General features: G+C 38.1%; 1 protein-coding gene and 1 long non-coding RNA gene across 2 annotated transcripts in view; one reads left to right on the top strand and one right to left on the bottom strand.

The window, feature by feature from the left end:
- The window catches only part of LOC134731444 (uncharacterized), a 115,120-nt gene that overhangs the window by 3,440 nt on the left and 88,343 nt on the right, over positions 1 to 23,337 (bottom strand). The gene's annotated exons all lie outside the window — the stretch shown is intronic.
- The window catches only part of ITPRID1 (ITPR interacting domain containing 1), a 115,005-nt gene that overhangs the window by 50,324 nt on the left and 41,344 nt on the right, over positions 1 to 23,337 (top strand). The gene's annotated exons all lie outside the window — the stretch shown is intronic.

Genomic DNA, 23,337 nt, shown 5'->3' with positions numbered 1-23,337 from the left:
GTTATCCTGCTCTTCGAAGTAATTACCACATAACCTGCATTGAGGCTTATAAGACAAAAATAAGCATCTGTTTCCCATCTAATTGAATGCTTCTCAATGAAGCTGGAGGTCCCCTTGCCAATAGGAATTGCCTTCCTTGACATTCTATTAAGAGGTCAATTAATACCATGTAAGTCGCCCCAATCATTCCAAAAAATTATTTGGGAAGTTAGAGAAAAATTACTAATCTACATTTCATCTCGAATTGAGAGAGCAAAGTAAGGTAGGTGAAGGAGAGCCTAATGGATAAAATCTGACTTATAGTACAGCAAATGTGATTTTGTTACTTTCAAAAATAGTGTTGTTAACTGAAACAAACGTAAGACTGATAATAAATATGTAAAACTAGTTCAATTAATGGGAAAAGGAAATTATCATATGTATATGATAACTGTGTGTGTAATCACTTTGAGATATGTATACATGCTTTTTTTTTTCTCAAAGTACAAAACAATTACTTCATTTTAAAGATGAAAGCACATGGACTATTTTGACCAAAATATTATAGCAGTAGTGATGTTGTGCTAGTTTCAGCACCACTCACTCAGCTGCTTCCTGACTCTCGAGATATTTCCCCTTGGAACATTCCCTCTGGGAACCCAGCCCCTATGTTGTGCGAAGCCCAAGTGACATGAGGATGCCACGCGTGGACTCTCTGGTGGACAGTGCTGCATGAGCTCCACGTGAATAAGCCATCTTTGATGTACAGCCCAGACGTTCAGATGACTCTAGCCCAGGTGCCATCTGATGCAACTACATGAGAGAATCCAAGACAAAACCACACTGACCTGGCCAGCCCACAGAATCAGGAGACAGTAAATTGTTGTTTTAAACACATAGATGAAGGTATATGATGAACTCTTCAAATACCTTTAAAATTCATTAAAAACCGATATTAAGACTGTATTGCCTCTGCTCATGGGCAATACTCTGCATACTAGCAGAAAAATTATGTTTAAGCATTTCCTAATCGAATTTAAACAAATTGACTTTATATAGAAAATTGGGACCCAAGGCCACAAATACACTCTCCTCCCTGAGCCCCCCAAAAGTAAAATGTCACTTAAATGACAAGGGAATATAAGGAAAAAAAGGAAATATATAATAGCGCTATTTAAAAGGAAGAAGAGGAGGAGAAGTCTATCATTCATATTCTGTAAGACTAGGACTTTGTGTGGGATACTTTGTGGGCGAAGTTGCAGACAGTTCTAGGTAAAGAGCCCATCTAGGGGTTAAAAAGATGAGTCTACTGCAGAACTATACTAACATGATAAGGTAAAAATTTCCAAGAGAATCTCACTTAGCTATCAACTTGGACAAGATATGCCTTCCCTGTCACCTTATAAAATCATCAAACCAAGCAAAATTATAAGATTTAGCAGTTCAAAAATCAGAAGTTATTCAGAATAAATGTCCACTAAAAAAAGAATGATTACAAAAAAGCATGACAAATCTTTAGGAATTAATATTCTCAGTGAGTTGTATGAGGACATGGCATCTATGTAAGAGAACCATCTCCAATGAGTAGATTCCTTTCAGATAAAATACACAATGCTTGATTCTGTTTGTGATGCTAAGTAACTCCTAATGAGCCAACCCTACCACAGAGAATAATCATAAACTCTGGACAAAATATTTTTAAAACTGCTACATAAAGGTACTGAAGAGTGACCAAAAGTGAACAGAATGTGGAGGGGGTTTTAACACATAGAAGGAAGGAGTGGCACTGGGTGAGTGTCCTGTTTTTTAAAAGCTTTTTATTTTGAGGGTTGGCTCCAGTTGACACCGTCCTAAAACTCTAATAGAAAGTAGCAGTCTTTGCCAGGTGCAGTGGCTCATGCCTGTAATCCCAGCACTTTGGGAGGCTGAGGTGAGTGGGTCACTTGAGGTCAGGATTTTGATACCAGCCTGGCCAACACGGTGAAACTCTGTCTCTACTAAAAACACAAAAATTAGCTGGGCATGGTGGCAGGCGCCTGTAATTCCAGCTACTCAGGAGGCTGAGGCAGGAGAATTGCTTGAACCTGGGAGGCAGAGGTTGTGGTGAGCCTGGATTTTGTCAACTGCACTCCAGCCTGGGTGACAGAGTGATACTCTGTCTCAAAAAAAAAAAAAAAAAAAAAAAAATTATCAGTCTTACGAGTTAAAAAAAAATCAGAATATAAAATTTGAGGAAATGATAATAGCTGAAAAGAGGAGGAAAATCACAGAAAGGAGAGAACCAAGGAGGAAAATCTCCACATTCTAGGAATTAAATCCATTCAAATCTCTAGCTAACTGTTGAACCAAACACACATGGAAAGGACTTAAAGAATCTGTTAAGACTAAAATAAGTGAACTGAGATTTTCATTTGGGGTTTGATTCCAGCCAAGTTCCCTGCCTCCTTAAACAACATACCATTCACAATATTCAGGAACAATAAAAATATAATAGAACACATGAAGAAATAAGAAAACATAACTCATATTCAAGAAAAATGGCAATTAATGAAGACAAACCATGAGAAAATCCAGATGTTCTAATCAGCAGATAGGGAGATTATTATAATTATGCTGAAGGATGTAGAGGAAAATATGCTCACAATGAATGAAAAGATAGAAAATCTAAAAAAAAAATTATAATAATAAAATGGAAATTCTGTAAATAAAAACTATAATTTCTGAAATTCAATATTCATTTAACATTACATCAGAAACAATGAAAGAAAGACTTGGTGGATTTTAATATATCTATAGATGTTATCCAACAATCCAAAGATCAGGAAAAAGATTTGGAAATTATAGAAAATACTTATCTGAGTTTCAGAAGCCTGTGAGGCAGTATCAAAGGTCAAATATATATGTAGTTGCAGTCTGAGAGGGAAAGGACAGAGAAAACTGCGAGAAAAAAAATATTTGGAGAAATAATGGTGGGAAATCTTCTAATTTTGCTCAAAGATTTACATTTACAGATTCAAGAAGCCAGCAAACTCTAAGGGAGATAATTACAAAGAAATTACAAAGAAAACTACGCCTAAATAATACTAGGATCAAACTGATAGAAATCAAAGATAAAAGAAAATGTTTAAAGCAGGCACACAAAAATGACATGTTGAATACAGGGGAATAAAGATTTGAATGACAGAAGTCTTCTCATTAAAAACAATAGAGACCAGAAGACAGTAACTATGAGCCAGAAATCCACATGCAGCAAAAATATCCTTCAGACAAACAAAAATAACTCATCACCAGCACCCATGTACTGTAAACATTGCTAAAGAAGTTCTTTAGACAAAAGATGGGCAGGGTATTGTGGTGTTGTATACCATATGTTGATGTTATACTTGACAATTTATAGCATACAGGGTGGGGCAGTTGGTAAATGAACAAAGATACCTACAAGATTTCTACATTTTACATGAAGTGGTACAATATAACTTTAAGTAGACTGAAAAAATAAGGATGTAAAGCAGACAAAAAACAAGAGGTATAGCAAAATGCTAATAAAAATTTATATACATATATATATATAGTTACTTTTTGAGGTGGGGATCTCACTCTGTAGCCCAGGTTGAAGTGCAGTGGTTCAGTCCTAAATCACTGCAGCCTTGAACTCCTAGTGTCAAGAGATCCTCCTGCCTCAGCCTACCAAGAAGCTGGGATCACAGGCGCATGCCACCATGCCCAGCTACATTTTTAAAATTAAAATATAATTTTTAAAATTCAATAGAATTAGTAAGAGACAGACTGGTACATACATAAAAATGACTGAAAACTAGGAGATGTGTGAGAAATTACTTAAGAACTAAGTGGAAAAGAAAAAGAAATGAATATAATAAACAAAATGTCAAGGAAGACGGATCCAAGAAATACTACATAGATGTAAGAGGTGGTTGCAGTTGGACTCTTAATGTCTTAAGTTTTGAGTGGGGTTCTAAAAAAGACATATATCAGATACAAAGTCAATATGTGTCAAGCATATATATGCAGTTTTCTAAGGAATTTGTAGGAACCAGTTCCACAACATTGAACCTTTCAGCCATCATGAATATAAAGAGCGGACAAGTTGCAGAGAGAAGAAAAAAATGGATGAAGAGATTTCATTGGAGGACACTGTTTCCCTGCTGGGTATCCCCATTCCTTCTTTGGAGGAAGATTGAGGACACTAAATTTCACTCCTAAGCAGTAAGAAGCCTGCAAGGAGATCACTCACAGAGCAGTGTCATTATATTTAACAAATACAGACACACTGTGACAGGTACTGTTCTAAGTGTTTCACATGCTTTACTTCATTTAATTCTTAAACCTTTAAGGTAGGCACTATTACTATTTCCGTGTATTAGATGAAGGAACAAGCACGGAGAGGTTAAATAATGTGCCTCAGTTTCTCATAGAGTTCAAAGTGGTGCCAGGTTTCAAATTCAGCCTGTCTAGCTCCAGAGTCCACACTCTTGAATGCTGTGCTATGCATCTAGAAAATGAGTTCCTTGCATCTGGGAGACGCATGGCTCATGGATGAGAACATCAACACTGACTGTGGAATGGGCTGTGCCTCCAGGTCAAGAACTCTAGTGAGCAAGAGAGGAGTTGACCCCAGTATTTCATCAATTATAAGATGAATGATTTTTCCCAATTTGTCATCCTTGCAATCAAGATACATGTTATAATTGATGACAGGTCTTAGTTTAATTGGTAGATAGTTATTTTTTTCTCATTATAAAATAATGAGTCTTAAACCCGATGGTATCTAATATTTGATGACAGTGGACATATGGAAAAGGTAATGCCATCTGATGAAACTATGGCCCGGCTGTGAGACACATGTATGTAGCCATAACAACGTAAACACTCTTGATTGGCTTTCTGCTTTGAGAATCAACAATGAGACAAATAGGGAGACAATTCCGATCGCATAGCAAATTAGAAATATTAGCAAACCGAGTATTTTGAAGATAAAAATATAGCTGTTGAGAAGTGGTTGATGGGAAGTGTGAAGAAAAACTGGTGAAAAGGGTGGGGACTTTCTACCAAAGAGAAAAATAGATGGCATGCTCAAACTGGGTAAGAAGCAGTGGTGTTCATGAAAGTGTGAGCAAGTTTTAGCAAAACCAACAATGAATAGTGCCAAATCCTAGGTTAGGAAACATCAGGGTGACATTGCCACTCTTTTTTTTTTTTTTTTAAGAAAAACAAATCTTTTTAAAAAAATTTTATTATTATTATACTTTAAGTTTTAGGGTACATGTGCACAATGTGCAGGTTTGTTACATATGTATACATGTGCCATGTTGGTGTGCTGTACCCATTAACTCGTCATTTAGCATTAGGTATATCTCCTAATGCTATCCCTCCCCCTCCCCCCTCCCCCCTATCCCCCCTCCCGCCACTCCATAGCAGTCCCCAGAGTGTGATGTTCCCCTTCCTGTGTCCATGTGTTCTCATTGTTCAGTTCCCACCTATGAGTGAGAACATGTGGTGTTTGGTTTTTTGTCCTTGCGATAGTTTACTGAGAATGATGTTTTCCAGTTTCATCCATGTCCCTACAAAGGACATGAACTCATCATTTTTTATGGCTGCATAGTATTCCATGGTGTATATGTGCCACATTTTCTTTTTTTGTTTGTTTTTTTTTTTTTGTTTTTTTTTTTTTTTGAGACGGAGTCTTGCTCTGTCGCCCAGGCTGGAGTGCAGTGGCGCAATCTCGGCTCACTGCAAGCTCCGCCTCCCAGGTTCATGCCATTCTCCTGCCTCAGCCTCTCCGAGTAGCTGGGACTACAGGCGCCCGCCACCACGCCCGGCTAATTTTTTGTATTTTTTAGTAGAGATGGGGTTTCACCGTGGTCTCGATCTCCTGACCTCGTGATCCGCCCGCCTCGGCCTCCCAAAGTGCTGGGATTACAAGCGTGAGCCACCGCGCCTGGCAAGTGCCACATTTTCTTAATCCAGTCTATCCTTGTTGGACATTTGGGTTGGTTCCAAGTCTTTGCTATTGTGAATAGTGCCGCAATAAACATACATGTGCATGTGTCTTTATAGCAGCATGATTTATAATCCTTTGGGCATATACTCAGTAATGGGATGGCTGGGTCAAATGGTATTTCTAGTTCTAGATCCCTGAGGAATCGCCACACTGACTTCCACAATGGTGAACTAGTTTCCAGTCCCACCAACAGTGTAAAAGTGTTCCTATTTCTCCACATCCTCTCCAGCACCTGTTGTTTCCTGACTTTTTAATGATCACCATTCTAACTGGTGTGAGACGGTATCTCATTGTGGTTTTGATTTGCATTCCTCTGATGGCCAGTGATGTGGCCATCAGAGGAAAACACATTTTTTCATGTGTTTTTTGGCTGCACAAATGTCTTCTTTTGAGAAGTGTCTGTTCATATCCTTCACCCACTTTTCGGTGGGGTTGTTTGTTTTTTTCTTGTAAATTTGTTTGTTGTAGATTCTGGATATTAGCCCTTTGTCAGATGAGTAGGTTGCAAAAATTTTCTCACATTCTGTAGGTTGCCTGTTCACTCTGATGGTAGTTTCTTTTGCTGTGCAGAAGCTCTTTAGTTTAATTAGATCCCATTTGTCAATTTTGGCTTTTGTTGCCATTGCTTTTGGTGTTTTAGACATGAAGTCCTTGTCCATGCCTATGTCCTGAATGGTATTGCCTAGGTTTTCTTCTAGGGCTTTTATGGTTTTAGGTCTAACATGTAAGTCTTTAATCCATCTTGAATTAATTTTTGTATAAGATGTAAAGAAGGGATCCAGTTTCAGCTTTCTACATATGGCTAGCCAGTTTTCCCAGCACCATTTATTAAACAGGGAATCATTTCCCCATTTCTTGTTTTTGTCAGGTTTGTCAAAGATCAGATGGTTGTAGATACGTGGCATTATTTCTGAGGGCTCTGTTCTGTTCCATTGATCTATATCTCTGTTTTGCTATTGTGAATAGTGCCGCAATAAACATACATGTGCATGTGTCTTTATAGCAGCATGATTTATAATCCTTTGGGTATATACTCAGTAATGGGATGGCTGGGTCAAATGGTATTTCTAGTTCTAGATCCCTGAGGAATCGCCACACTGACTTCCACAGTGGTGAACTAGTTTACAGTCCCACCAATGGTGTAAAAGTGTTCCTATTTCTCCACATCCTCTCCAGCACCTGTTGTTACCAGTACCATGCTGTTTTGGTTACTGTAGCCTTGTAGTATAGTGTGAAGTCAGGTACCGTGATGCCTCCAGCTTTGTTCTTTTGGCTTAGGATTGACATGGCGATGCGGGCTCTTTTTTGGTTCCATATGAACTTTAAAGTAGTTTTTTCCAGTTCTGTGAAGAAAGTCATTGATAGCTTGATGGGGATGGCATTGAATCTATAAATTACCTTGGGCAGTATGGCCATTTTCACGATATTGATTCTTCCAACCCATGAGCATGGAATGTTTTTCCATTTGTTTGTATCCTCTTTTATTTCATTGAGCAGTGGTTTGTAGTTCTCCTTGAAGAGGTCCTTCACATCCCTTGTAAGTTGGATTCCTAGGTATTTTATTCTCTTTGAAGCAATTGAGAATGGGAGTTCACTCATGATTTGGCTCTCTATCTGTTATTGGTGTATAAGAATGCTTGTGATTTTTGTACATTGATTTTGTATCCTGAGACTTTGCTGAAGTTGCTTATCAGCTTAAGGAGATTTTGGGCTGAGACAGTGGGGTTTTCTAGGTATACAATCATGTCATCTGCAAACAGGGACAATTTGACTTCTTCTTTTCCTAATTGAATACCCTTTATTTCCTTCTCCTGCCTGATTGCCCTGGCCAGAACTTCCAACACTATGTTGAATAGGAGTGGTGAGAGAAGGCATCCCTGTCTTGTGCCCGTTTTCAAAGGGAATGCTTCCAGTTTTTGCCCATTCAGTATGATATTGGCTGTGGGTTTGTCATAGATAGCTCTTATTATTTTGTGATACGTCCCATCAATACCTAATTTATTGAGAGTTTTTAGCATGAAGGGTTGTTGAATTTTGTCAAAAGCCTTTTCTGTATCTATTGAGATAATCATGTGGTTTTTGTCTTTGGTTCTGTTTATATGCTGGATTACATTTATTGATTTGCGTATGGTGAACCAGCCTTGCGTCCCAGGGATGAAGCCCACTTGATCATGGTGGATAAGCTTTTTGATGTGCTGCTGGATTTGGTTTGCCAGTATTTTATTGAGGATTTTTGCATCAATGTTCATCAAGGATATTGGTCTAAAATTCTCTTTTTTGGTTGTGTCTCTGCTCGGCTTTGGTATCAGGATGATGCTGGCCTCATAAAATGAGTTAGAGAGGATTCCCTCTTTTTCTATTGATTGGAATAGTTTCAGAAGGAATGGTACCAGTTCCTCCTTGTACCTCTGGTAGAATTCGGCTGTGAATCCATCAGGTCCTGGACTTTTTTTGGTTGGTAAGCTATTGATTATTGCCACAATTTCAGAGCCTGTGATTGGTCTATTCAGAGATTCAACTTCTTCCTGGTTTAGTCTTGGGAGGGTGTATGTGTCCAGGAATTTATCCATTTTTTCTAGATTTTCTAGTTTATTTGCGTAGAGGTGTTTGTAGTATTCTCTGATGGTAGTTTGTATTTCTATGGGATCGGCGGTGATATCCCCTTTATCATTTTTTATTGCATCTATTTGATTCTTCTCTCTTTTCTTCTTTATTAGTCTTGCTAGCAGTCTATCAATTTTGTTGATCTTTTCAAAAAACCAGCTCCTGGATTCATTAATTTTTTGAAGGGTTTTTTGTGTCTCTATTTCCTTCAGCCCTGCTCTAACTTTAGTTATTTCTTGCCTTCTGCTAGCTTTTGAATGTGTTTGCTCTTGCTTTTCTAGTTCTTTTAATTGTGATGTTAGTGTGTCCATTTTGGATCTTTCCTATCTTCTCTTGTAGGCATTTGGTGCTATAAATTTCCCTCTACACACTGCTTTGAATATGTCCCAGAGATTCTGGTATGTTGTGTCTTTGTTCTCATTGGTTTCCAAGAACATCTTTATTTCTGCCTTCATTTCGTTATGTACCCAGTGGTCACTCAGGAGCAGGTTGTTCAGTTTCCATGTAGTTGAGCGGTTTTGAGTGAGTTTCTTAATCCTGAGTTCTAGTTTGATTGCACTGTGGTCTGAGAGACAGTTTGTTATAATTTCTGTTCTTTTGCATTTGCTGAGGAGTGCTTTACTTCCAACTATGTGGTCAATTCTTGAATAGGTTTGGTGTGGTGCTGAAAAAAATGTATATTCTGTTGATTTGGGGTGGAGAGTTCTGTAGATGTCTATTAGGTCTGCTTGGTGCAGAGCTGAGTTCAATTCCTGGATATCCTTGTTAACTTTCTGTCTTGTTGATCTGTCTAATGTTGACAGTGGGGTGTTAAAGTCTCCCATTATTATTGTGTGGGATCTAAGTCTCTTTGTAGTCACTAGGGACTTGCTTTATGAATCTGGGTGCTCCTGTATTGGGTGCATATATATTTAGGATAGTTAGCTCTTCTTGTTGAATTGATCCCTTTACCATTATGTAATGGCCTTCTTTGTCTCTTTTGATCTTTGTTGGTTTAAAGTCTGTTTTATCAGAGACTAGGATTGCAACCCCTGCTTTTTTGTGTTTTCCATTTGCTTGGTAGATCTTCCTCCATCCCTTTATTTTGAGCCTATGTGTGTCTCTGAACATGAGATGGGTTTCCTGAATACAGCACACTGATGGGTCTTGACTCGTTATCCAATTTGCCAGTCTGTGTCTTTTAATTGGAGCATTTAGCCCATTTACATTTAAAGTTAATATTGTTATGTGTGAATTTGGTCCTGTCATTATGATGTTAGCTGGTTATTTTGCTCGTTAGTTGATGCAGTTTCTTCCTAGCCTTGATGGTCTTTACATTTTGGCATGTTTTTGCAGTGGCTGGTACTGGTTGTTCCTTTCCATGTTTAGTGCTTCCTTCAGGAGCTCTTTTAGGGCAGGCTGGTGGTGACAAAATCTCTCAGCATTTGCTTGTCTGTATTTTATTTCTCCTTCACTTATGAAGCTTAGTTTGGCTGGATTTGAAATTCTGGGTTGAAAATTCTTTTCTTTAAGAATGTTGAATATTGGCCCCCACTCTCTTCTGGGCAGCAGCCTCAGGAGCCGATGCAATCAACTAGAAGAAAGGCTTTCAGTGATGGAAGATGAAATGAATGAAATGAAGTAAGAAGGGAAGTTTAGAGAAGAAAGAATAAAAAGAAATGAACAAAGCCTCCAAGAAATATGGGACTATGTGAAAAAACCAAATCTATGTCTGATTGGTGTACCTGAAAGTGACAGGGAGAATGGAACCAAGTTGGAACACACTCTGCAGGATATTATCCAGGAGAACTTCCCCAATCTAGCAAGGCAGGCCAACATTCAGATTCAGGAAATACAGAGAATGCCACAAAGATACTCCTTGAGAAGAGCAACTCCAAGACACATAATTGTCAGATTCACCAAAGTTGAAATGAAGGAAAAAATGTTAAGGGCAGCCAGAGAGAAAGGTGGGGTTACCAACAAAGGGAAGTCCATCAGACTAACAGTTGATCTCTTGACATTGCCACTCTTAGGATCCCATATGGAAAGGGTTAAAAGCAGTTGTCTTTGGGGAATTTTCTTTCCATGACACAGTATTTTGGCACTATTTGATTTTTTAATATATATATTTTACTTTAATAAATAAATAAATAACTGTTGCAACAAAAATGGTTTTTACTAAATTCAGGCACATCAATGAAATGAAAACATCTAAATATGACAGTAAAATATATAAAGTAGAAGGATACGGTGGGATGAGAGTTAACTCACATTTCTGGACCAAAAAAATGCAGATTAGTTACAAAGAGAAAATAATTTCAAATATCTCATTAGCAACATAAAATGGCAGATGGGAATAAATTAATACACATATAATTTAGAAGGGGAAGAAAATGTGAACTGACAATTTTATACCCAGCCCTACTGTTTTTATGCACAAGGGCAGTATAATGTCACCCTCAAAGATAACACGACTCCCCAGGTATATCATCCGCTGCCTTTCCAGGACAATGTCCTCAAGTAAGTGAGACCATGGATGGAGCATGAATTTTGGAGGCAGCTTGCCTGGATTCCAGTCCCACACTCTAGCAACTGCCAACTGTGTAACTTTAGACAAATTACTCAATCTCTATGCTTCTGTGTCCTCATCTAAAGAAAATAAAAATAAGCATAATAACAGCATCTATCTCATGGGATTGTTAAAAAGATTAGCCTAATACATGTAAATCCCTTATTTTATGTATCAGCTCTTTTTACTACCATTCAAGTTGATTAAGATGTTATTCAAAATAAAGTACTCTGGAACAGCCTTCCCCAACCTTTTTGACACCAGGGACCAGTTTCATTAAAAGCAATTTTTCCATGGACTAAGGCAGGTGGGTGGTTTCATGATGAAACTAATCCACCTCAGATCATCATAAGGAGTGTACAACTTAGATTCTTTGCATGTGCAGTTCACAATAGAATTTGTGCTCTTGTGAGAATCTAATGCCACCACTGATCTGACAGGAGGCAGAGCTTAGGTGGTAATGCCCGTTTGTCCATCCACCGCTCACCTCCTGGTATATGGCCCACTGCCTAAAAGGCCATGGACTGAAGCCAGGGGTTGGGGAACACTGCTCTATATTAATAAAAATAGGGTATGGAAAAATTGAACTCAAGTAATAAAACCAAGGAAGGTTAATTGTGAAAGGTTGGACCTAGAATAAGCAAGGAATAAAGACAAAAACTAATCGGGGTTATAATACTAAAATCTAATAATGCTTACTTTAAAACTAAATAAAATATTTTTAATTAAGCCCTTTAAAATTTATCAAAATTTCATTTAAGAATTAACAATCGAATTGGGCACAGTGTCTCATGCCTGTAATCCTGACACTTTGGGAGGCCAAGGTGGGCGGATCACTTGAGGTCAGGAGTTCGAGACCAGCCTGGCCAACATGGTTTGCAGCCTGGGAGGAATAGGCTATATCATCTAGCCTAGGTGTGCAGTGGACTATACTTTTTGAGTTTGTGTAAGTCCGTTTTATGATGTTCAAACAATGAGAAAATCAACTAAGCATGCATTTCTCAGAATGTGTCCCTGTTTCCATGTGCATATGTTATTTTCAAAACACTACACAAGAAATATTTCTGGCAATACCGTAGGAAATGGATACAATAAAAATGGGAGCTTTTGGCTGGGTGTGGTGGCTCACGCCTGTAATTCTAGCAGTTTGCGAGGTCGAGGCTGGTGGATCACCTGAGGTCAGGAGTTTGAGGCCAGCCTGGCCAACATGGTGAAACCTTGTCTCTACTAAAAATACAAAAATTAGCTGTGTGTGGTGGTGCACACCTGTTGTCCCAGCTACTCGGAAGACTGAGGCAGGAGAATCGCTCAAACTCAGGAGGCAGAGGTTGCAATGAGTTGAGATCATGCCACTGCACTCCAGCCTGTGCGAGAGCAAGACTCCATCTCAAAAAAAATGGCAGGGGGGAGCTTTTAATATTCCTTTCAGTTTTTTACAGATCAAGCATAAAATAATACAAGAGGATAAAATATATTAATAACATGTACTCGATAGAAAAATATTAAAATGAGTGCTATTTGCCAGTGTTCTTAGAATATTTATTAAAATATCTAACAACATGTAAATGCAAAGATTCTTTTATAATTTCTTTTTTTTTTTTTTGAAACGGAGTCTTGCTCTGTCACCCAGGCTGGAGTGCAGCTGCCTCCTAGGTTTAAGTGGTTCTCCTGCCTCAGCCTCTGGAGTAGCTGGGATTACAGGCATGCGCCACCACACCCAGCTAATTTTTGTATTTTTAGTAGAGACAGGGTTTCACCATGTTGGCTAGTCTGGTCTTGAACTCCTGACCTCAGGTGATCCACCCACCTCGGCCCCCCAAAGTACTGGGATTACAGGCATGAGCCACCATGCCCGGCCTACACACACACACACACACACAAACTGAGCCACATTTTTATAGACACAAATGCAGTGCAGTAACACTTGAATTCAATAATAGAAGTAAAAGTGACATTTTCCAACCCCAAACAAACAAAACAAAATGACAAACCCAGTACTTGGGGGCTGGGTCCTCCATCCTAAACAAAAGTATAGAAAAGTATAAATTAAAATTACAAATTCAGATCACTTGAATAATAATGATGAAGACATTTTATATAAAATCAGAGTTCTACCACAAGCAGTAATCTGAGGCAAATTCATAGCATTGATTGTTTTTATTATCAAAGCAGAAAAAATTAAAATAAATTAGGTATTTGCCTTAAGAGGTCATCATTAAATCAATAAAATAAACATAATTAGAAGTTAGACATTAATAAAGATAAGTAGAAATTGGTAATGTGGAAAGAAGAAACAAATGATTTGATAAGTAAAATCCAAGCACTAAATTTTTATAGGAAAAAATCCACACAAAAAACTGAAAATGCATACAAACAAAATTAGAGAATCAAAATAAAGAAAAGAAGTATAATCACTGATATAGAAAACAAATGACCTAATATGCAAAACCCATTTTAAAATTATAAAGGAAAAGTAGTACAACTAATGTAATTAAAATCAGAGATAATTCCTATTGATGCCACTTAAGGAAATTTAGATAGATAAATATATTTTGCATATGTCATTTATGATATATAAAATTTGTGTTATCAAATTTTATATTGATAGTATATTACCAATATTTATATCATATATATAACAAAAATTAATAAAGTAACATAATAGAAAAAATAAATAAGCTAATACCATAGGGAAAAAATAAATAAACATAAACTAAGTTTATCAGAAATTACTTCTGAGAAAAGCAATGAGAAAAAATTGCTATATGACTGGTTCTTTCAGTTTTCAAAGAAAGAGATAATTTCTTGTATATGTAAGTCTTTCAGATAATGCAAACATTTGTAAATCTTCCAAGCATCTTTTAGATTTTGGAGAAGCCTGATAGGAAATTCTGACTAAATTGTCTCAGAAAATTGATACATTTCACTTATGAAAATAGATGCAAAAATTTTTAAATAAACTAATGGTGATTTAAGTACAGTAAAATATTTTAAAATACTAATACTTAAACAAATAGCTTTTAGTATAAGATATCAAAATGTATTAACAATTGAAAAACTAATATAATTTAAATAGTCATAGGATAAAGGAAATACTTGACATCATCAACTTGATAGATTTTGAAAAAGATGTGTGCATAAAAAATATTTCCCTATCATCCTTTACCAACAGAAATTGAAGATAGATGACATTTCAGATAAATTATTAAATATAAAAACACCCTCAAAATAGAAACAGAAATAAATGTAGATGAATATTTATACTGGAATATAGAGAATGGTTTTTAAAGCTCAGCATAAAATAGCAATTAAGCTGATTAGTTTTTACGATCTAAAATTGAAAACATATTTAAAAAACTTAAAATTTTAACAGTTAATGATAAAATACAGTAGAAATCTGAAGTAATGATGGCAAAATGTTAAGAATATATATTTGTTGTGTTATTTTCTTTATTTCTTTCTCTCTCTCTCTCTCTCTCTTTCTCTTTCTTTCTTTCTTTCTTTTGACAGTCTCACTCTGTCACCCAGCCTGGAGTGCAGTGGCGCGATCTCGGCTCACTGAACCCTCCCGGGTTCAGGCCATTCTCCTGCCTCAGCCTCCCGAGTAGCTGGGACTACAGGCGCCTGCCACCAAGCCCGGCTAATTTTTTTTGTATTTTTAGTAGAGACAGAGTTTCACTATGTTAGCCAGGATGGTCTGAATCTCCCGACCTCATGATCCGCCCGCCTCGGCCTCACAAAGTGCTGGGATTACAGGCATGAGCCACCGCACCTGGCCAGTTATTTTTTATATTTTCTATGTGTTTGAAATATTTCCAAATATTTCACAAAATATTTTTAACAAAAGGTTTAACAAAAAAGTCAGTAGAAATTTTACTAAATAAGAAATATGTAAATGAAGCAATTTTCAACCTCAGTTATAATCTAAGAAATACAACTTAAAATTATAGTCAAATAGACAAATGAGTTATAAAATTGGTGGAGGTTTAAGAGTTCATATAAGCTAATGTTGGCAAGGAAGCACATTGCTTTCTGGAAGGAATTATAACAATATGTATCAGAAAGCTTTAACTCTATTTACCTTTTCACCTGTGTATAACCTCTAAAAAGTTGCTCTAAGGCAATTATAAGAGAGGTGTAAAAAATTAGAACTGCCCTAAACATTCAGTAAAGGGGATTGTTTAAATAAAAAATGATGCATAAAGTGGACAATCATGCAGTCATTTAAAAATGAGAACACAACTGGTATTTCATGACATAGTGGTTTAAAGGCCTATAGTTAAGGGACAAAACCAAGTCATAAAGTAAAATGTATGCTTCTGCAGAAAAAGATTAAAGAGAGAAAGTCAAGTGCCTTGCATAACCGGGATCCTAGGACTTTATAAGCCCGCCTCTTTCCCATGATTCTTCCCTTGGGGTGAGCTGCCTGCATGCGCAGAACCCTCCTTACCCTTGGGAAGTGACCACAGGTGGTCTGTTTAGGGAGTTATTCCTAGATGGGAATCATCAAGGCTTTCTTCCCTTTTCTGGTGGAGTGTACCCAGAAGATCATACTTCACCATTTTTGTCTCTCAACATGCATTCCCAGGAAGTTGCTTCTTCCTGGGGCTTGAATTCAACTACTATTTTGATGTTAACAGGTGTGGATCATCAGGAAATGGCCTCTCCCTGGCGTTGCCGAGTTGCCGTTTTTAAAGAGGCAATGCAGTAATTGCCAAAACATCACCCAACATTTCTAGTGGGTTGGGGGAGAGCCGTCTTCTGCCCTGCTCATGCCTAGCCACCTGTAAGACTTTAACTGTCTTTTGATTCTGGTTGCCCCCTGAGTCCGCCTTAAGAGAATGCTGAAGATACAAATAGAAGGAAAACAGACCCTAGTCTCACAGAATTTGTAAGTATCAGAAGAAATCAATTAATTATTGAATTACAATTGTGATAAGTGTCAGGAAGAAATAAAACAATAGATAAATAGAAAGCTGCTAACATCCAGGGAGAGACAGATACAGATCTAGGTGCCTTATAAAGCATCCTTTTAAATTCTTGGCAATGTTGATTGAGTGAATACTTACTGAGGCTTCAGTCACTTTACACATATTAATTCATGGAAATTTTCCTTGGAGGTGAATTCTGGTTTTACCACTGCCACTGCACGGATAAGGAAACTGAGGTAGAACGATTGTGTGACTGCCCACAGCCACACACTTAGAGGCCTTGACTATCTTTTGGTTCTGGTTGCCCTCTGAATTAACTTTGAGAGAATGCCCCTGGTCAAGCGCTCTGACTTGCCTTGAATCCTAGTGAGGAAAAGTGATTAAATAACAAAATTGCTCAAAGATGAAAGAAACTGAGATCCTGAGACTCAGAAGATACTGATTTCTGTAGTAACATCCTACACATGAGTCGACTTTGCTGTCTCTAGTTTCATACCTGGTTTATTACCACTGGCCTCCGTGATGATGCAGGTTGCTGATGTGGAGGTAAAAAGGGACTCTGCTGTCACTGAGAAGAGGGATGAGAGTGCCCATCTCTTTTGTTGTTGGTTTGTTTTTAGTAGTGCTGTTCATTTTTAGGGAATTAGTGCATACGGAAGAGGGATAGCCAACATGAAGGGAACTGCTCACCAGCGACCAGAACACTGGTGGAGAACAAGTCTCAGTGGCCCCGTCCCTTGGCTTAGTCACCTGGCCTCAATTTGAGTCCAATTGCTTAATTTTCTACACACCCATAAAAGTCAATTCCCATGCTGCTCTGTGTCTTCTTTATATTTCTCCATAATGTAGTCTCTGGCTGTTTAACTGCAGCAGGCTTTATGATAAGGGTTTTTTTTTTTTTTCTTCCTTGGCAGTAGGCATAGACTTAATTTTAAAAGACACACTCAAACACAAACAGCCCTGAACGACTTACACAGAAAGCAGGGTGTTTTCTAGCCTTGTTTTTAAAATATTACAATTTTTTTATTAGGCAATTTTATCATTGTTATAAATAAGTAATTGTACTGGGGAGAAGGGATAATCCTTATTTAATTAAATTCATCTATACTCCCAGGTTGGCAGCAACAAGACATATGTGAGACTAATACCCACAGCCTGCCTCTTTGCATGTGCAATTAAAAATTCACTCTACAGTAGCACTGGCAGTTTAGTGTTGCTTTTGGCATTTACAAATTCTTTTATTTTGTGACTTTTTTTTTTACCATACACATATGCTGGAGCAGATGTTGCTTATTTGTTGTTTATTCAAATCTGTAGGCTCTGGCAGCTAACTCCATTGTTCTGTAATGAAGCTTTATTCACTGTCCTGTATTAGGACCCAGCGCCTGCACGAGAGGCTGTGTTAGTTCCCAGTAGGACACCACAGTTATTGCCCTTGTAGTTGGCTGTTTATAGTTGGAAGCTTGCATTGGGGGAAAAAAGCAGCAACAACAAAGGGCTGGGTAGTCACCATCAGGGTGAGTGGCAGGGAATGGACAGGAGAGTCATCTTGCTGTCCCCTGCTCTATATTCCTGCCCGGTGGCCTCAACCTGGCATCTAGACTCATCTGCTTTGGGGATTTGGTGTCTGAGGCTGGGAAGTATTTTCTGTCCTGGTCTTTCTCTTTTTTACCTTTCTTTTTCTCTCTCTGGTTATTCATTTTGTTCACAAGCAGGGTACCCCCTGTGTCTCCCCACCCCCTCCCCTTTATTTCCAGTACATTCATAGATTCGTTAATAGTCATGCTTAGCCATAGGACTTCTGTCAAGCACAAATCGTTTCTTCCATATATCACCCCCTCATCGCATCTTTCCTCATCCAGATACTGTTTCTGGCTGCCCATGTCTTGGGGGTAGCCACACTTCATAAAGTCGAGAATGTCAGGTCCATGTTGACCATGATAAAGACCTGCTGATCCCTAGAGCTCGAATGCCAATTTGGAGACGTTTGCCTTCTGGAAAACTCCTGTCTTGGCCAGGAGGCAATCAATCAGAGATGTAACCACCTCCATCTGGCACATTATGACATGGAACCTTACTATTAACACATTTGTGATTCATCTTGTCCCAACGAGTGGTGCCAGGGATCAAACCACATCCTCCCTCCCCATGGCAGCTGGGAGCATTCTAGCTTCCCAGCATGCCGAGTTAACACATTGGCTCCTGTGACATTGCAAGTAACAATTCTTTTAATTATCACACCTTCCCTCCCCCTCCCCACCCACTCCACAGACACTTTGGCATCATGGGGATATTTTGCAGCCGGCAATCAGTACTTTTCTTAATTGACTGAGTATGTTCCAATAGCGTGAAGCCTGGTATTATTCACTCTCGAATGAAAGGGGCAGTTGCTTGATGCTAAGTTCTATAGATATAACACACTACACTTGTTTGGGGCATTTTACTTCCATAAGGACACTGTAGTGTTCATTCACAATTTTTAAATATTGATTTATCTTAATTGTTTAGATAATAAATGTGAATCCCCGTATAATTGAATTCAAGGTCTTTCTTATTTTGGCCTCAGCCCATTCTTACCACCTTACTTCCTCTCCCACAGCCCAGACTCTGCATATGTTGGATTGCTTAGTGTCCCCCAGAATTGCCCTTTTTTCACAGACTTCACTTCCAATCTCCTTTTTCATGTCAAAAGTCATCCATCTTTCAAGGTCTTAGTGAGATGACTACCCCTTCTGTCTCCTCCAAGAACCCTGCTCCCTAGACATACTCCTCCTTTAGTGCTCCTGTAAATGTTGTTGATGCCTGCCTTTACCATAGGCCTTAATACATTTTGCCTTGTATTATAATTAGCTGTATACAAAACATATGTACCTAACTAAATTGTTACTCCTTTTAAGGACCCTTTGCATGCATCTTTGTAGCCATCTCTCAGCTAAGGGCTGCTGTGGCATCTACACAGGGGCTAGCATGTGGGGCTGTAAGGAATGGAAGTAGCCCTTTTTTGAGCATTCTGTGTGACACGCACTACATAAAGCACTTTACATTCTTAATTCATCCTTAAAACCACCATGGGAGCAAGTGGATTTTACTCCCATTTTACAGATGAGGGAACCATAGCTCAGAGAGGATAAGTCATTGGATCAAAATAATTCAGCAAGGGTGTAACTGAGCTAGTATTCACAGATCTATGTGATTTCAAAGCTTTGATTCTTACTAAGACATCCCTTTATTTCTCTAGCAAAAAATTTAATGTTGCTGTGTTTGTACAGTTAATATACCATCCTAATGTAAAAATGTTGGTAGAACTAGATTTACGGTTCAACAGAGAAAACTCTTCTGTTCTAAGAGAGTATTAAAATCAAGGTATGGTTGAAATGGTCCACACCATACAGGGAACAAACCAAATTTATGATTTAACTAGGGGTTGAGTTGATTTAAGTTCAAGCGTAGTAATAAGAAGCCTAAACCACTACCACCCACCCCTAGAACTATGCTAGATATGAAGATAGAAAAGAGCATGCTTTTCTATGCTTCCTATAAAAATTACATTTAACAAGTTTAACAAGAGATGTGTTTCTCAGTTTTTTTAAGGGATAGCTTATGTCAGATAGGAAATCAAGAACCCTTTTATTTTAGCCTGGTGGTGTTTTGGAAGGAGGTTAGAAAATAAATCTCTCAGCCAGGCAGGGTGCCTCATGCCAGTAATCCCAGCATTTTGGGAGGTTGAGGCAGGAGGATCACCTGAGGTCAGGAGTTCAAGACCAGCCTAGCCAATAAGGTGAAACCTTGTCTCAACTAAAAATACAAAAAAATTAGCCAGGCGTGGTGGCAGGCACCTGTAATCCCAGCTACTCAGGAGGCTGAGGCAGGAGAATCCCATTAACCTAGGAGGTGGGGGTTGCAGTGAACCGAAATCGTGCCACTGCACTCCAGCCTGGGTGACAGAGGGAGACTCCATCTCAAAAAAAAGAAAGAGAAAATAAATCTTTCACAGGCCTTTTTGAATCTGGAGAGGTGATTATGGTAGGAAGGGAGGGTGTAGCCAAGGTAGTTGATAGAAGCCTTCAAGGCAGGAGGAAGGGGAGGCAAAGCTGATGTATTTCAGGTGCTCTTTGTCTTACTTTTATTCCCTATTCTTTCCCCAGCTCACCTCCACAATTCCCCTGCTTCTTTCTAGGTCCCTTTAATTACTGTCGAAGTGCTAGTATAAAACAATTCAAGGTGAATATTGCATCAAGAAACCTAGGCCATTCACTAAGGAGTTTGTGTTGTGCTAAAATTCTCAGGTAGTATGAAATTAAAGATCAATGGTTTGGGAGCAAGCAAGGGAAACATCATAGCTTCCCTCCTTTTCAGGGACCTGTTGGAAGGAAGATCCAAGTTCTTGTCTCCTGTAGCAAACATCATCCTTTATGATGAGCATGAGACTTTAGAAAAGGTTGAGCAAATGAGGCATAACAGTAAAAAGGAAACTGGTGATAGAAGAGGCTTTGGGTATTAGGGTTCTTTCTTTCATAACTGATCTTATTCTGGCCATTCTTGCTTTGGAAAAAAGAGTTAGCATTTCCCCCTTCTAGTCTTCCTGAGGAAGTTGAAGCCAGAGGTGAGGGTGATTCTTCTTCCTGGGAAGAGAGGTTGGAAAGCGGCTCAGTGCCAGAGCAGCTGAGATTTTGATTGGTTTCTTCTGCTGCCAACTCTAGCTGGCTTCTGGTGCCCATACAGACCTCAATGATGATATCTGACATGGTCTATTTTCTTTAGCATGTGTAATTTGCCCACCTGCATGGCAGTCTCACAGGTGGAACCTCGGTCATGGACTGATGCATTAGCCAATAGGTTTTGAAATTTATAAAACCTAATATGAACATGTAGATATTCTATGTTCATTAAATAACTTTCATTAAAATGTGTAGAGTTGGTCTAAGGGAGTTCCAAAGTTCTGTGTTTATCATAATGATTCTTACTCTATTAATAGATAAATTAATAGTATAAATTCTGGCCTTCTGATAAATAGGACTATTTAAAAAACCAGTATTTGCTCTCTGTTAACTATGATGTGAACAAATTATGGTTCCCTAGGGGTCCAAAAATTCTGACATGCATACCCTGTTAATCCCGTGTGTAGGACCTGACACCACCTAGAAGCTCAATAAATGTTTGTTCAATGGGTGAGTAGGATCAACAAAGATTTCTCAGGGGCTGTATTTATATCTATGATAAAAGGTCAACAAAGCCAAATCCTTCGCTAAATATCTTCATAGTGAAGTGACACAGAAAGAAAACTTGAGAGAGAAAAACAAAGGAAAAGATAACTCATGATGGTTAAACCCTAGATGTTTAAATAAAACAAATGCCACTTAGGTAAAACTGCAAAGATATGTAGTCTAGTACCATAGATTGCTTCTGATCAGACTTGATATGGAGAAAGAACTTCATGCTTAGAGAAATTTTTTTTTTTTTGATTTATTTCTGCCTGTTCCCCAGTAAAGGTTATATTTTCTTTTTTCTTTGTAGGCCTTGTATTTTCCTTTTTTTTTTTTTTTAACCATATCAGGTTTTTTATTTTTTATTTTTTTATTTTTATTATTATACTTTAGGTTTTAGGGTACATGTGCACAATGTGCAGGTATGTTACATATGTATCCATGTGCCATGTTGATTTCCTGCACCCATTAACTCGTCATTTAGCATTAGGTATATTTCCTAATGCTGTCCCTCCCCCCTCCCCCCACCCCACAACAGTCCCCGGAGTGTGATGTTCCCCTTCCTGTGTCCATGAGTTCTCATTGTTCAATTCCCACCTATGAGTGAGAACATGCGGTGTTTGGTTTTTTGTCCTTGCGATAGTTTACTGAGAATGATGTTTTCCAGTTTCATCCATGTCCCTACAAAGGACATGAACTCATCATTTTTTATGGCTGCATAGTATTCCATGGTGTATATGTGCCACATTTTCTTAATCCAGTCTATTGTTGTTGGACATTTGGGTTGGTTCCAACTCCTTGCTGTTGTGAATAGTGCCGCAATAAACATACGTGTGCATGTGTCTTTATAGCAGCATGATTTATAGTCCTTTGGGTATATACCCAGTAATGGGATGGCTGGGTCAAATGGTATTTCTAGTTCTAGATCCCTGAGGAATCGCCACACTGACTTCCACAATGGTTGAACTAGTTTACAGCCCACCAACAGTGTAAAAGTGTTCCTATTTCTCCACATCCTCTCCAGCACCTGTTGTTTCCTGATTTTTTAATGATGGCCATTCTAACTGGTGTGAGATGGTATCTCACTGTGGTTTTGATTTGCATTTCGCTTAGAGAAATTTTTAAAAATTCTTATGTCCATTAGACTATTTCTTTCAAATGTAAGTATCAAATATTATATCAACTGGAGTTTTCATCAGGAAAATTGAAGGGGAAACCAAAAATGTACATGGAGATGTGGAAAAAAATATATGAACCAAGGTATTTCCAGCAAAGAAATTGTTTTCTTTCTGGTTATTTTCTTTTGTGCATATTGACAACTCTTTCTATGCCTTTCAATATCTTCTCAATATGTTTTTTCACAAGGTAAATTTTTATTTCAGGTAATCTAATCTAATAATTTTCACTTACTCTTGGTATCTACTCTTCTGGTCATTTTTATGATTTTTCTCCCTGGATAAGATGTTTTCCAAGACTGCAATGAAGCTGTCATCTTTGGGTTTCTCTTCGCCTTTTTCTTGAGTTTAATTCTCTCTTTCCTAGAGCTCATGTCTTTCTTTCTTTGGATAGTCCTTTTTTCCTATTTTTGAAATATGCTCCAACAATTTTATTAGATTCAAAGAATGTAGAATCAGAAAACAAAACTCTGTCCTCAGTGTGCTTTCCCACCTGCAAGATGGTTTCTCTTAATGCCTGATGTACAGTTGTCATTCTAGGATATCTTAGCAAAATTAATTTGGAGATTCTCTTGTTTGGATCCTTGTTGGATCTCCCATTTTTGGGTCACTTCCTTCTCTTGACTGATGCTTTCACTTTGATGCCAGACTGTCTGAGTAGCTTCCTAAGAAATGTGGAAAGGAGGCAAGTTTTTTAAGAACTCGTAATCTGAAAATGTTTAATCCATCTGATAAGTATGTTAGCTCAGCATCAGCTTCTTGGTCCGAAATTATTTCCTTCAGAATATTGAAGGCCTTGCTCCATTGTCTTCTTGTGTTGTGCTGTTGAGAAGTCTAAAGCTACAGTGAACTGTGTTCTGTTTCTCTCTTTCTCCAG

The sequence above is a fragment of the Symphalangus syndactylus genome, chromosome 9 (genome assembly GCF_028878055.3).
Source record: "Symphalangus syndactylus isolate Jambi chromosome 9, NHGRI_mSymSyn1-v2.1_pri, whole genome shotgun sequence".
In the NCBI taxonomy this organism is placed as follows: Eukaryota; Metazoa; Chordata; class Mammalia; order Primates; family Hylobatidae; genus Symphalangus; species Symphalangus syndactylus.
This window is presented reverse-complemented; position numbering and strand designations above follow the sequence as displayed.